Genomic DNA, 16,665 nt, shown 5'->3' with positions numbered 1-16,665 from the left:
TCATTAAATATTTCAGCAAGTTAGCCTCTCTGTTGTTTGGTCTTTTAGGAAAAGATGTTGAATTTATATGGACCAAAAACTGTCAGGAAGCCCTAGATACCCTAAAAACGAAACTTGTAACTGCCCCAATTTTGAGAGGCCCAAACTCGGCCCTACCTTTCCACATTCACACAGATGCCTCAAACAAAGAAATAGGAGCAGCCTTAGGACAAATTGATGAAAATTTACCTTATGCCATATACCTTATAAGCTAAAATTTGTCGAAGGGAGAGCTAAACTACAAGGTAATGGAGAAGGAAATCCTAGCTGTGGTGCATTCCTTAAACAAATTCAGACATTTTGTCATAGGATATCAAACCTTTGTCCACACTGATCATGCTGCAATTAGATATTTAATGAACAAACCAGATGTAAATGCTTGCATTATTAGATGGTTGCTTTTACTGCAGCAGTTTGATTTGACCATTCTTGATAAGCCTGGTAAAGAAAATGTTGTTGTTGACTTGTTGTCTTGAGTAAATTTTCCTGTAGGTGAAGAAGGAATGGTGGATGATCAAATGCCAAATGAACACTTGTTTCCTCTCTTAGTAATCTCTCCATGCTTTGTTGATATAGCAAACTACTTGGATTCAGCATAATTTCCACCACACCTGTCCTGAAAGGAGAAGAACAAGATCATGAGGAAAAGCGCCCCTTTCACCTGGATTGGGGGAAATCTTTCTAAACTTGGCCCAGATCAGATCTTGAGAAGATGTGTCAGGGAGGAGGAAGTCTTTGACATTCTCCTGACCTGTCATGACGAGCCTTGTGGAGGCCATTTTGCAGCAAATTGCCTTCAAAATATTACAAGCAGGCTACTATTTTCCCACTCTTCATCAAGATGTGAGGAGATACTCTAGCCAATGTGATCAGTGTTAAAGGATGGGGAAAACTACTCCAAAGGATGAGATGCCCATGCAACCTCAAGTGACCTTTAAGCCATTTGAGAAGTGGGGCATGGAATTTGTGGGTCCTATCAACCCTCCTTAAAAATAGAAGTAGTACATCATTGTGTGCACTGACTACCTTACAAAGTGGGTAGAAAAAAAAGAAATCAAAGTAGCAATAGAGGAAAAAGTATCTGAGTTTTTAAGAGAAAACATATTCTACAGGTTCAGGTATCCAAGAGAATTGGTCACAAATCAAGGCAGTCAGCTCATTTCCAATTTTATTGAAGACCTGCTCACACATCATAAAGTCGAGCACAGGACTTCCAACCCTTACAATCCACAAGCCAATGGGTAGGTGGAAGTCACTAACAAAGCTTTGGAAGGAATTCTAACCAAGGTAGTGAGCAGTAGTAGAAAATATTGGGTAGAACAATTAGTTGAGGCCACCTGGGCCTACAACACAACATGGAAGACCACCACATGGTTCACACCCTATGAACTGGTCTATGGGAAGAAGGCTTTGTTGTGAATAGAATTTGAATACAATACACTAAGGATGGCAACTCAGCTGGACCTAGAACTCAACCATGCATAGAAGGAAAGACTACTCCAGCTCAATGGATTGGATGAACAAAGATTGCAGGCCCTCCTCCACATAGATGTATTTTAGCTTCAGAGGAAGATATGGCATGATAAAAATTTCAAGGAGAGGTAATTCCAAGAGGTAGATTGGGCATTGATGTATGATTCAAGGTATAAAGACTTCAAGGGCAAGTTGAGGACAAGATGGCTGGGACCCTACACTGTGGAAAAATGTAATGACAATGGTTCAGTTCTGATCAAAACCATTGATGAGAAAGCCATCCCCATGGTTGTTAATGGAAATAGGTTGAAAATTTGCAAGAATCCCCTCTCCAAGTGAGAGTTCATTGAAGATCTGAATAAAACGGTGATGGTAGTGGGGCATGTCTCAGCCTCCACACACTGAAGAAAAAAAGAAAAGGACTCAAGTGAAAACCTCCATGAGGTGCTTGAGTCCCATCATTGGGTTGGAAACCTCTTTTGAGGCGTCGCAGTGTTGCAAAAAAAAGAGAGAAAAAAGAGAATAAGATCTTTGGCTGAAAACCTCCCTTGGAGGCGCCCAGGGCAGGAAATCAGGGTGAAAACCTCAATGAGGTGTCCTAGTTGTCTTTAAAAAAAAAACAGAGAAAAGATGAAAAAGAAAATTGAATTTTAATGTGCATTTCAAGTTACAAGAGGACCACAGGGAGCAAGAGAAGGTGCCACAAAGCCTATTTCATCTCCTCCACACTCTTCTCCATCATTTTTGACCTTTCTTCCACCCCACTGTGTTCTTTTTTCGTAAACTCTGTGTTCTACAAGAGGCTCCTGTAGAAATCATTGAGAGCCAGAAATGGTTCCAAAAGTAGTACTGAGGGGCTGGGAAGCTTCATGAAGAGCATGTAAACCCTCCTATGGATATCTATCCACCCTCCTTGCCATCCATCCCTCACCTGCATCACATCATCATCATCATTATTTCCTTCGTGTCACATGGAAACATAGAAACCTGTTTTTAGAAGAAAAAAAACAAAAAATAAAGGGAGCAGCACCTCAAATCTAACCTATAGCTTGCCAAGTACCTCTCCATCTCCATCAGCACCTCTGGAATAATCCTCACCACTCCCAACACAAAAATGGGCTAAAATTTTAAAGGGAGAAGTAACTAAAAGATCTCCTATAGGAATTCCTATAGCAGCTGATCCCATTAAAATCAAGCCACAACAGCAAAAGAAGTGCAACCATGGGATTGAAGGAGACATCTAAAGCTAGATCTAGCCAGAGGATACCTACACAAAACAACCAACCACACACTAGAAAGCAGAAAGCATGCAACAAAGGAAATATAGGCATGTAGCAAAGGAACTATAGGCATGCAGCAACAGAAGGAGCCAAAATGCCTCACAGCACGTACATTCGACTCACACCTAAGTGACTAACCCACTCCTCTGTTGCATTGGTGTAATTTAAAAATATGCATAAGCGAATGAGATGGTTAGGGTTGAACAAGAAAAGGTGGCTAGTTAACTAGCCACCCTCATCCAGTTGACTACGCTCATCCGAAGATGCCACCATATGTGCATGTAGTCAAACTCAGAGAGAAATCCCAAGGACAGGTAGTGGAGGGTTTATAAACTCCGATGCAATGATGGGAGGTGATTACGAAAAGAAAGCATGATGACAAGGTGACTAGGGACCAATGGTCCAAATATGGCAACATACATCTTTTGCCAGCTCACCCCCTCACCGAAAATATCTAAAAGAAGAAATAAGTACTCCTCCTCAAAACTCCTTCACCACCTTTTCCTTTATTTCATCCTCATCCACTTATTTGCAACAAGCTCTTTATCACCACCATAGCCTCGAAACCATATTTCCCCATCACTTTCATCCATCCTCCTACTATCGGCATTCTATAGGAGAACGTACAACCAATTCTATAGGAGGGGCAGTAAGTTGTTTTTAAGGAGAAAACATAGGGTTTTTGCTTGATTTCTGGTTTGAGGAGGTAAGTTCTATGCATACCCACCTTGATTATCAATATGTGAAAGGAATGATATATTTAAGGAGGAATTGAGTCCATAGAAGAAGAGGAATTACATAAAAAATTTCTCCCTGTTTTCTAAAAAAAAAAACACAGTTTTTCTTTATTTTCCTGTTTTCTACAAAATTCTTGTCTCCATCATTTGGTGTTCAAAAGGGGCTATAAGCAAAATGATAGGGGTATTCATGAGGAATGAACCCACAAATTCAAACAAGCTCCACGAACACCCCCATGTAGTAGCCATATTCACCAGAGCAAATTGGATGCCATTTTTTGAGAAATTACGAGGGTTTGATGAAGAAGTGGCTCTGTAGTTTGCCCTTTCCTTAGTCCCTCACTCAAGGACCCATGCTACTGTTACTTTAAGGGGTCTCTCCATGGAAATCACCCCAAAATTTATCAGTAGTGTTACCACCCTTCCTCTTGGATTACCTTGGAGAAAAGATGAAAAGCCAATTGGACAGTCTGCCAAGAGAAACTTCTTCCAAAACAAGGAACATCCTGTAGAAGAAAAAAATGGCATTGGAAGAACAAGCATACCTTACCCTTGGGATGAGGTTAGTTACCAGATCATCAAATATATTTCTTGTGAAGGGAGGGATAACATATTTTATGGCTACCATTTTAGACTTCTCCATGAGCTGAGATATGGCATGGACACTCCAAAACCCCAGAAACTCAGCATCCCCTATTTTCTCTTGCAGTCCCTCATAAACTCCAGCATTAAGTTGAAGGCAGGACATCCAAATCAGCTGGCTCACCATGGGTTAATTAAAATTTTGGTGGAATAATCCCTCCATACCTTCACAATCCCCATAACATAGGAAATTTTTCGAAACATGATCACAGAAGATGACATAAAGGCCCTCACATATGATCTTAGTCCTTCTGATAGTGAGGAGGAAGAGCAACAAAGGGGAGAAAGGGAAGAAAATGAGGAACAAGAAGGGAAAAAGAAGAAACCAAAACGGAGGGGGAAGAAACCAAAATAGAACAGGAGGAAACAAAACAAACATAGATAGAGAAAAAGACAGAAGGAGGAGAAAAAGGGGCAGAAAAGACCAAGGTGTCTCCTAAGATCCTAGAAAGAGAGGCAACAACTGCTCTCACTACCCTCAGCACACAAATGAAACCAAAACAAAAGAGGAAGAGGCAGACCTCAATGTATTTTAGGGCTAGGAAGAGCACAAGGATCAAACAAGGGAAACCCCAACCTTCCTCTAAAGTGCCCATTGTTATTGAAGATTAACCCTCTTCCCAAGGGAAGGAATCCCCTTCCAAGGAACCTATCACTTATGAAACGGGGACTCCTAGATCTCACACATGGAAGGAGAAAGTAGAACTACAAGACTCAAAAACAGTTCTATAGGAAGCACGAACTATTCTATAGGAGACCCTGTGAAGACTACAGGAGACCGAAAAAATTGAAAGAAGGATAGAAGGATAGCCACAGGGGAAGGAGGAGGCAACAGAGGCATAAGATAATGACCCCCAACCTATTTTGGGCTCTTACTACAATTTTCTTGAGGGGGGGAAGAATCATTCCACATAAATTTGCAATTCCACTTTTCTTTGAGTTGGATAAAGAAAGAATAAGAAGCCAGAGGTGGATGTAAATTGCCAAATAGAAGGGAGTTTAGGATATTGGCCATATGGAGAATCAACTCAGAGAAATGGTCAGATAAATAAGTGTTGTTAGACATAGAGAAGAAATCACAAGAACTCACCTTCAAACATAAAATGAATTGCTAAAAAGACAACTCCAAGAAAAAGAGACACAGTTGGCATGCATGGCCAGCTGGTCCATGGAGGCACTGCAATGTAGAACACCAACAAAATCATATGGATTATACCTCAAGGACCAATGGCTGCATTTTCAGATAAAGACTTTGGCACGGAAAGGCACAATGCCTTTTCAAGACTACAGACAATTTACGGACCTATGTGACCAAAGTTCATTAGAAGACAAGGCAAAAATAGTAGAGGTCTATTTGCATAACATGGCCCTCATCGACATAAATGTGTGGGACCCCAATGTTAGGCTAGGGGAGCTACAACTAATGGCCATGGCATCATGGATGAATCATGAGGAATTAATGGCAACAGAGATAAGGAAGTTGATGAAAAAGGAGCAGAATGAGCCCCTAATGATCAAAGTGGAGCCATCAGATCCCACGGCTCTCATCAGCACACACCAACTATTTTCAAATAATCCCCAAATTGCCCCTAAGTATATCAATGATTAGGCTCAGGCCATTGCACATTTTGAGGACATGGAAAGGTTACTTCGGGATGACTGTATTCATGATTGTATGAGGAGGTGGAACACCCTATCACATATTTTGCAGATCAGGGAGTATCACTCCCCAACAAGGATGAAAGAAGCATTAAGGAGAGTGTCAATGTACAAGCGCTATATGCAAAATTTGAAGGTCAATTGGATTAGCCTTAAATTGAGTCCCCCACTACTGCTAAGCATGCTAGAAGGCAGAAAAGAGGAGGAAGAGCAACAACAGTGGGAAGAGGTTGACAGAAAGGCAGGATTCCATTACAGAGAAGAGGGGCTCACATCAGAAGCATGGGATGTCAGGGAGGCCATAAGCACCATCAAAGATGAGGAAATGGACTAAGTTTCTCAGAGGATGAGTAGCACTTTAGTAGGGGGTGATGATTAGCCCCATAAATTAGCAATTATATGGGCTCAGTTTGCCTCCTAACATAGTTTAATCAACAATTATCTTAGCTTATTTCATGCTTTTTTTATTATAATTATTCTTATGGAGTGAGTTGGGTTGGTTATGTTTCCATGGAGTCTAATATGTGTTTAATGCAGAATTTTGTTGAATTTTGAACACAAAGTCAAAGATTTAATGGACAGTTGGCAACAATAATTCGAAGTGGACAAAGGAGAGGATTTATAGGAGGGTATCCCCCTCATTTATGACTCCCCACTTCGAATTCTCCTTCATGCGGCTCGGAGCACAAACAACCAAATCAATGCACTAGGAGGTAGCCAAGCAAGTGGAGGATAACTTATGTTTATCTCGAGTTTTGGGAGCCAAGCCTCCATGATTTTAGGGAAGCTATTGGGAGCTTTAGTTGTATAAGTAGAAAGTCCTAGGGCCTCATTAGGAAGTTAGTAAAATTTTCGAATTTCTGATGCAACTTTGCTCTAGTCAACTTTGAGCTTACTTTTATTGATAGTTTCATGTAATCCTATTATTATTTTGATAATAAATATGAGATCCTTGTTGAGCTAGCACTAAGTTACCTCAAAGGGCTGAAGCTCTTGGGTAGGGCCTAATCCAAGTAGCCATGGTCCTCTTGTTTTTATTTATACACCTTGTTTCATTTTATGGACTAGTTGTTGTTACGTAAATTTCTTTCTTGGTTAAGAATAGGTTGCTTCTAGTAATTTAGAAGGTTGTTTCCATTTGAGTTTTCTATAGAAATTTGAATAGTTATAGAAATAACATACAATAAGGCCATAAACAGAGCCTTGGCCCCCTTTCCTCCCCTTGGGACCATGAACTAAGGCCAAGACCCTCCTGCTGCCACAAAAACACATATTTGCCTTCTCCATAGGATTTCTAGTGTTGCATTTTGTTAGAAGGTTAATGCTTTGCTTTAGATATATTTCACCATGCTCATGTCTTTATTGCAATAATTTTCCTTCCATGCTTTCTCTCATTATAGCATTTCTCAGCATTTCTTTCCATAGCTCATAGTCTAAATTAGCTTGATACAAAATTCAGTTTTTTGATGTACTGAGTTTCCATGCTTGCCTAATCTCCTTGTTTGATTTTCAGGTCCTTTTGTAGAAAATCTCTTCCCATAGCAAGTCAGCCTACTAGCCATCACATTCTCTCCCTGATCTATGACCTATAGGTCGCCCAAAGTTCACCTCAAATCTGCCTTAGTTTTCTGCTTTTTTCCATAGGATTTCTTCCACTCTCCCAACGATATTTTCCTCTCCTAGCAATCCTTGGTGACCCCTAGGTGCCTTAACACATCATCCCAGCCTTGAGCTACCCTTTCCACCCACTCTCACACCTTAAAAACCTTCAAAAAGGCTCTCGGCGTCCTCCTGTAGACCTCCTGTAGATCCCCTATAGCCTCTTGTAGATTTTCCTGTAGGCTTGTTTGTGAAGTCCAATTATGGGAAAAGCCTCAAGAAGGCCACCAGAGACCTCGTAGCACCCATCCACACCATCCTACATATTCTAAAGTCCCAACACCACCCTCCATCGCCACCTAATTGTTGTCACATTCACAATCAAATAAATTACATGCATGACAATTTCACATAAAAATACATAAAAAATCCAAAAAGATGTTTTTTACTCATTTACTTCTAGAAATTCATTGAGTAGATGTTGTTTACTTCCTGATTAGGTAATGGCATTCATTTCATGGTTTTTCATATCTCTTTTTCAAAAGTAGGATTAGTAGGTTAAGTAGGGATTTCTAGGATTACTTTACATTCCAAGTTTCTTTTCCTTTCTACAAGTAGAGTAGCCTCTGTAGAGTAAGCTTTCCTTTCTTTCATCACATATAGAGCTTCTTTTGGAATCCATAGAAGTTGGCTTGAGCTCCTAGTGATCTTGCGCCAACTGACCAAGTGACAACCTGCAGTAAGAACTCGTACCTTTGCATACAACACCGTTGCTTCCCGTATTTGTTACGAACTACCGGGTTGATAAAAGTAAAGTAGGAAGCCCGAGAGTTGCAGCATTATTGCTGCAATACTAGTGCTCACCAATAATTTGGGACTATATTATTATTTTTTATTACATAAATTGATTTAAAAAAAAAAAGTGCTTGAATTTTGCAATTGTAATAAAAATTATAAACTTCAATTTTTTTTTTTATTTAAATTTATTTTATTAACTAATTTTTCATTTTAATGAAATATATAACATCAAATAAAAATAATAACATTTTATTGTTTTAAGATTATTATAAACAATCATAACATAATTTTTGACAACTAGATGGGTTAGTTGCATTACCTCATGCTACCACAGTAACTCTCATGTTTTTTTTTATTGTAGCATATGGATCTTGTTCTTTTTGTGGCCTTCTCCACTATGGGATCTTTGGTTACTCTTGTAGGGTTGGACAAGTTGTGGATTTTCTCAATTTATTTGTTATGCAATACTTGTATAATTTCCTTCCTAATGTGTTGATTGCTAGGGTATGACCTCTCCTTTTTCCTATAGGTGGCTTAGGAGGTCTTTTGTGTGGCTTCTCTCTCATCATGGCTCAACACATTAGAGGAGGTATTTTGTGTGGCTTCTCTCTCATGCGAGAAAATTTGGTCCATGGTCATAATTCATAGCTTTGAGAGCACAAGAATATTAGAAGAGTTGAAAAAACAATGATTCCTTGTACAAATACAAGACAATGTCTAACCTATATAAAAATCATAGTCACAAGTCATGGTTTCAAGGGCACACCAGTATGAAAGCAGTGCAAAAATTGTTGTTGTTGGGTTTTATAGGTAATCCATATTGGTAATGACATATATTTGTGGTAGCATTAGGCAAGAAAGATGCTAAGAGACTAATAAGTATTTCTTATTATTGGCAAAGAGTTTGTTTGGAAACAATGATTCATGTCTCATTTGGAATGGATGTCATAGCTTAGGTTTCATATCAGTATATATTTGTTGTAGATACACAAATACAAGTGTTTCAATTAATCAATGTCCAACATTTTTCAAGATTTGTAGTAAGTGGGGTTTTTGTTAATTTTTTTTTAATAATTTGGTAATATAATTTTGGATGATATTGTTATTTGTCAATACATAAATTAATTGAAAAAAATGGACCCTTGAATTTCTCAAATGTAATACAAATTAATTGAATTGTTGATTTACATCTATTTTATTAACTAATTTTTCATTTCTAAGAATGGTTAATTAAAATATATTTTTTAACTAATTTTTTATTTCAATGAAATATATAACATCAAATAAAAATAATAGCATTTTCTTGTTGAGATACATATATAATTGTTTCAATTACTCAATTTCCAACATTTTGAAATATTTGTAGTAAGTGGGGTTATTTTTTTTTAAGAATTAAGTAATATAATTATGGATGACATTATTATTTTTTAATACATAAATTGTTTTAGGAAAAATAGATGCTTGAATTTTTCAAATGTAATACAAACTAAAAATTTCTAATAATTGTTGATTTAAATTTATTTTATTAACTAATTTTTCATTTTAATGAAATGGATAGCATCTAATAAATGTAATAACATTTTATTGTTTTAAGGTTATCATAAACAATTATAACTTAAAGTTTGACATTGGGATGAGTTGGTTGCATTAAGTCATGCTACCATGGTTTTTGTTTTCAGTACCATATGGATCTCCTTCTTGTTGTGGAATTTTCCACTATGGTCTCTCTTGTTACTCTTATAGGGCTCCACAAGTTCTAGCTTTTTTAAATTTATTTTTTATGCGGTACTTGTGGCATTTCCTTGTGTTGACTCTTAAGGTATGGTGTCTAGTTTTTCCTATAGATGGCATACGAGGTCTTTTTTGTGGCCTCTCTCTCATCATGGCTCACTTATTATACGAGGAATTTTGTGTGGCTTTTATAAACTATACCCATGTTTACATAGAAGGAAATCAAGGGTATAATGTGTAACTATTTCATTGAAATCACTTAAGACCACAACAAGAATGGAACCCACTTAGGTAAACTCTATAAAACTCTATCAATATCACCATTAATTGTTTGTTCCATAGGAAATTTGCATTCTTTGTTATGATATAAGAACCCTGATTGGGAACAATAGAAGGTGTGGATATACAAATTTTGAAATGAGACTTGGTAATGAATATTGCATTTAATAATGCACATTGATAACCAAGAATGTGACAGGTACAATGCCCCAAGCTATACCATTTGGAATCTTCATTGTATAACATTTGGAATCTTCATTGTATACAATTTGATATTTTGACTCATGTTCCCATTATTTAGATGAACTATTATGGAAATGAGTGTAGACCCCATAATACCCACCAAGTAAATCATCTTTTTTCTACTTGGCATTGCTAAAATAAATTTTGGATCCCAACCCAAGAGAAAATCTTCAAGATGACACTTTATAGTCACCCAATAAACATCTTATGGAATATATTGCTTATAACCACTAAAATGATTAATATAGAGCTTACCATCTATAACAATGCATGGCTTCCCCCATCCTTCATGTAAGCCCGACTTTATTTGTGACCATGTATCTGTAACAAGATAGTACTTTCCCCATTCATCTAAACTCTAACGCTCTATGGTATTGTTACACATAAATTCCCATCTACCACTACTACATGTTTAAGAATATTAGAAGGATTGTTAGCAATGGAACCTGGTGCACTTTTTGCATCCCTCCATGTGTTTTCAATGTGATCATAAAATTCCAAGCAAGGGAGCTAATAGCCTTTAAGAGGGCACCTACTATAGCCTCCAACTACATACATTTTTTTTTTAATTACTCCTACAAGGAAACCAAAATCAAGAGTTGACATGGATGCATCCTTGTCCAATTATTCTTCCTTAGATCATACATTCATAGATCCATGTGCATAATCTTGAATGTTAGTGTGAAACAAAAATAACAACGGCTTTTGTTATACAAAAGTGAGAGTGACAAACAAAACAAATGAATCCACAAGTGATCATATTTAATAGTGTGGAGCTAGGAAAGAAAATGGAAGAGGTAATATTTTTATAGGCATAAAGATAAAGAATATTTTAGTTGTCATGTTAAATTAGAGGTTTTGAAATGAGGACTTTCTCCCTGATTGATTTAAATATAGAGTTCATTTTCCACTAAAATGACATTTAATTCATATGCAATAGAATATAAATGCACTTTCCAAAGTTTAAATTACATTTGAAAACATGGATTTGTGGTTTAATACAATGCCCATTCAGATGAATGATTGAAACCATGCACTAACTTGAACTATTTTTGTATTTATCTTGAGTATTTTCACCATGATTGTGATTTAAGGGGTTTTTAAATGAGGACCTTTCCCTAGTTTCTTTAATGTTGAAATACATTTACCACTCAAATGACATTTTTTTAACATGGAATAGGGGATAAACTCACATTCCAAATTTTAAATTTCATTTGAAATGACCCTTCAGATGATTGAAAGCTTTATTACTTTTAAGATATGTTCATTGCATGGAAAGAAAATGGCATGATCAATCACCCAAGCAAGCATGCATGTCTAAGATATGATCATAGTTAAGTGCATTCCTTATAAGTGGAAAAGATTGTGTTTAGAAACATTTTATGAGGTGACTAATATTTCTTCTAAGTGGAAAATCTTGTGTCCAACAACCTTTCATTAGGTAACTAATTCAGTCCATTTGGGATAACTTACAACTTTTAGATCAGAGTTGGTTGCCATGAAAGAGTTGGTTGTTGCTCTTCTTCCTTGGTTGATGGGTATACCTATGTCTGCTTGATGATGGACCTTTGTAATGCAAAATATCTGATGCAATTTCCATTTAAAAATAAATAATGGGGAAGAAAAATGAGAAAGAGGGGGTTGAGAGACAAAACTTTGACTATTATCAAAGGAATATCTACACACAGGTCATTTTCAATTATTACAAATGGATATGTATATCATATTTACAACATAAAACACAATACATATCATATTTTACATATGAATTCAAAAATAATCTCTTCCAAATAGTCCCAAGGATCTTAAGGAATCTATATTTTAAGTCTCAAGCACAATCCTAGAGCGTGAAAGAGACTTGCAAGAAACCACAAAGTGGGAAAGAAAAACCTTGATGGGGAACAATAAAAGGTGACTATATACAAATTTTGAAATGAGACTTGGTAATGAATATTGTATTTAATCCACATTAATAACCAATAATATGTGAGGTACAATATGCTATCTAAAAATATTTACAGTTTGGAAGCTTCATTGTATGCCATTTGAGATTTTGACTGATATTCCCATTATTTAGAGGAATAATCATGGAAATCAGTGGAGACCCCATAATACCCACTAAGTAGATATTTTTTTTCTTGCCTGACATTTCTATGTATGGCTATGGCCCACCAAATGCAAATTATTAGCAATAGTAAATTATTCTTAAGGATGAAAAAGTTTAAAGAATTCAATTTCTATGTATGATGCATGAGGATTTCATTAAAAATTTTGAATGGATTGGAACTTGTTTTTGTAATGCAAGAAGATATGATTAATATAATAGTGAATTAGATTGAAGCCTAAAAGAATTGAAAGGATTCAAATTATCTATATGATGCATGTGGATTTGATTTAAAATTTTTAAAGGATTTGACCTTATTTGTGTGATGCGTGTGAATTTGATTAGTATGAGACATGCTTCATTGGGATAAACCCTGATTGTTATCCTTAATTCATATTTATCATTTAAATATTCAATTAAATCCCATAACATATCACATAATATTTTATGCTACTCTTTCTGATGCCCTACTGTGTTTCCTTTGCAACATATGGTGCAATTTATAGTTTATGTTATTCGACACAACATGTTATCCTCAACATTGATGGATTACTAATAATAACAACCATCCAATTCTAAGGTGAAAATAAAAGGAGATACCAAATAGGTGTATGAAACCCCTTTGTTTGTGTCTCAAGAGACCCACTTCTATATATCTAATTGCCAAAGTCTAAAAGCAAAGATACTCTACAATACTCTTTAATTGAAACTACCAACTGCAAACACATTTCTTAAACACTATACATGACAAACTATATATCCTAATTATTTTATGTGGGTCTAAAATAAATTTCTATGAAAATGACATTTTATTTGTTTTATAACGGACAACATGCTATCAATAATTAGGATATTATGACTAACCTATATTCACCTTAAAATCAATTTTTTTTAACATTTGATTCTATATCATGCATGCATAAATTTACTTACCCACAACTCTGCTTAACACTTTTGGTCACGATGCAAACTCCTCTCGTGGGGAAGCCACAACTGTGATTTTAAATCGCGAGGAAAAAGAAACTACTCTAGTTTGCAACTACTCTAGCTTTCAATGGCTAGGTTAAAAGAAACTACTCTAGTTTTTGTGGGCTAGGCAGAATGAGTACCCATATTTTAATTTTTCTTTATTTATATCATTTAAATTTTTAGCAAAGAGGTTTAACTAGAATCCCATACTCTTCTTGTCAGAAAGTTTAACTAAAGTATAAACTCTTAGTCTAGAGATCTGAAGTAGAATATAAACTATGAGCTGAGACATTTAAATTAGAAATAGAAATGGTAGAGACTCTATATCTAAAAATATATTTCATCTTGGCTCTAAATCAATATCCCAATCTTATAAAAGGTATAATGTGGTTTAATTCTCAACCACATAGTCAAACTATGATGCTACATTTAAGAGATATAACAAAATTACAGTGTAATAACATAACAATATAAATGAAAAATACTTTATTTAAATAACAATATAACATTGTAAATGAATAACATCTCTTATCAAAAATTAGAATTTCATAGTTGACAATCCTCTACTCTTGAAAATATAGCATCCCCGTTTATAAATTTAATAGGTCATGCACTACCTATAACATTATTAATTGATATATTTTTTATTGTTATAATATTAGAATATACATGAATATCACAATATAAGAAATATATAACAATATAAGAAGTCTTTGTCTCCTTAAATTCAAGACAACATATATACCTATGAAATTAATTTATGGTCCAATTGGGTAACTATCTAGGAGACAATAATAAACTTAATATAATTTACAATTACACATCTGTATATAAAGAATTTCTCGTGTAATGATGTGTAAGTGGAAACTTTTCAAGAATGTTATCTTGATATTTTACCAATAACTTCCATTGTCATTTTTTTCTATTCTTGATTTCTTTCAACTGCAACCGAGTTGATATGACCAAATGACTATATTGGACACATATAACATCTTGTTTGGAATCTTGAAAAATAATGTGGTATTAACATTTCTTTACTTAATGTGTTTTTCTACATGTGTTTTTGTATTTATTGCATTGAAATAAATTATAATGAACTTTCTCTAGCTTATTTTCTAGTTCCATGATAGAAAATGCATCACTTTCTCTAACCATAGTATAAATATTGGTGTAATACTTGTCAATCATAATGAATTCGTTGTCTATATCCTTATTAGTCAACCTTGGATGTGGGGGCAATTGTTTAGTATATCCATGGTTTGACATATTTGTTATTGTTGTTCACACACTCATTCTTGGACTTTATATACATGTAAGGAAAAATAAAATCTACTTTCATTTCTAGTTGATAATATATTTTTCATATTCTCACATCTAAAAATAAAAAGAAATAAAATTATTTTATTTTTTGAATACAAATACTTTTTAAACTATTTATAAAAAGGTTAGAGTTAATCAAATTCACTTTTAATAAATATTGTTTTAAAATCTTTATATTAATAAAAACTTGATTACCTTACCTTTTACAGTTATATTACATATTTAAATTACTATGAAATAATAGATAAATATATGTCACTATAATATGATATTGAAAATAAAATATAAATGAGGCTTATGTCATGAGATGTTTTATTTCGTGTATTTTCTCAAGACCCTGTGTGAAAGATGTCTCGTTTGGCTCTATGGTAATGTGGAAAAAGTAGAAATGGAGACAATGAAAATTGCTAGTACTTGCCTTATCTTTGGTATACTTCTTTGTTTTGGCCTAAATATATTTTTAGGTTAATGATGGAAGTATAGAAAATATGTTTCATCCCATGTTAAATATCAAGCATATCTATAATGGGACGCTTTTCCTTGAATAATATTTTATATTGATTTGTTTTAATATGTGAGATCAATAGAGTAAAGAAGAGAAAGGAGAACTTAATTGAGAAGAATAATATGAGAGGTATATATATAAGAGTCCCTACAAAATTGTTGGAGAATGCAATGTGGAAGTTAAATTAAATCAATTGTTCCTTAACTTTAATATTTTCTTCTTAACTTTATTTATCTTCTTTTTTTCTTTATTAGATATTCTTAATTAAACAATTATCAAGTGGAAAAATAATAAAGAGGGTGGGCACAAAATTAGGTTGAATTCTAGGGAAAAATCCCTTGAACTTCATAAACTCAGAATTTCTACCCATAGCTTCAATATTTCGAACCCACAATAAGTCTACAACTTTTGCCACTAAAACATGTGTGAGAGAGAGTTAGGGAAAATCTTGACCAAAATCTTGATTTTCACCTTGCCTTTCTTCACTTCCTTCTTGAATTTTGCACCTCATATCAAACTCCTTGATTGTAGATTGAACTTATTTACAAAGGAGGCTGATCACCTTCTATTTATACTCATCTATGGAGGTCCAATAACCCTTTTCACCCAAACAACAATCTAGAAAACAAACTGTTTAAAAAGTTATAACTTGATTCTAAATAATCTAAATTTATTCAAGTTTGGCTAAACTAATGTTTGCATATGTAGTGCTTGGGGGATTTTTCCTATTTGATGTTCCTACATTCTTGGAGTAACCCCTTGGCTACCCCAAAACAAGAAGTAATCCCATGAGAAATGTGATGTATTAGGTACTTCTTTCTTCTTTTGTATTAGCTTCTCAAGCAACAAGTGTATAGTGAGGGGGGTTTCACTCATGCAAATGTAGAAATTCCCACTGTAGATCACCTAGTAATGCAATGTATTAAAGCAAAACACTTGATCTACTTCTACAAACAATTTAGCGGAAGCTTAATCGAACATGAGCAACATCAAGCATGAATAGATATAACTAAGAATGAGAAGTAATCAACCATAACATAGAAGATATATCACTGGGGAAAGCACCAGCCTAAAACCCCAACTCTGTATTATCATACAATTGGAAATCCTGTTCAAGTTACAAAAATAATCAGCTCTCAAGCTATCCTGCTCTCTTTGTGATCAAAACAATACAGCTCATAGACTAAATAGACATATAATATAACTTCCTCAAGCCCTCCAAGCCTCCTATTTCCTTGCGCAATTTTGTTTGGGGTCCAATGATATCACATGTGTGAATTGGCCTGA

Source organism: Pinus tabuliformis, chromosome J (assembly GCF_031772625.1).
Source record: "Pinus tabuliformis cultivar Carrire ecotype Pingquan chromosome J, CPIR1, whole genome shotgun sequence".
Taxonomy (NCBI): Eukaryota; Viridiplantae; Streptophyta; class Pinopsida; order Pinales; family Pinaceae; genus Pinus; species Pinus tabuliformis.
The sequence above is the reverse complement of the archived record's forward strand: the minus strand, read 5'-3'. Positions refer to the sequence as shown.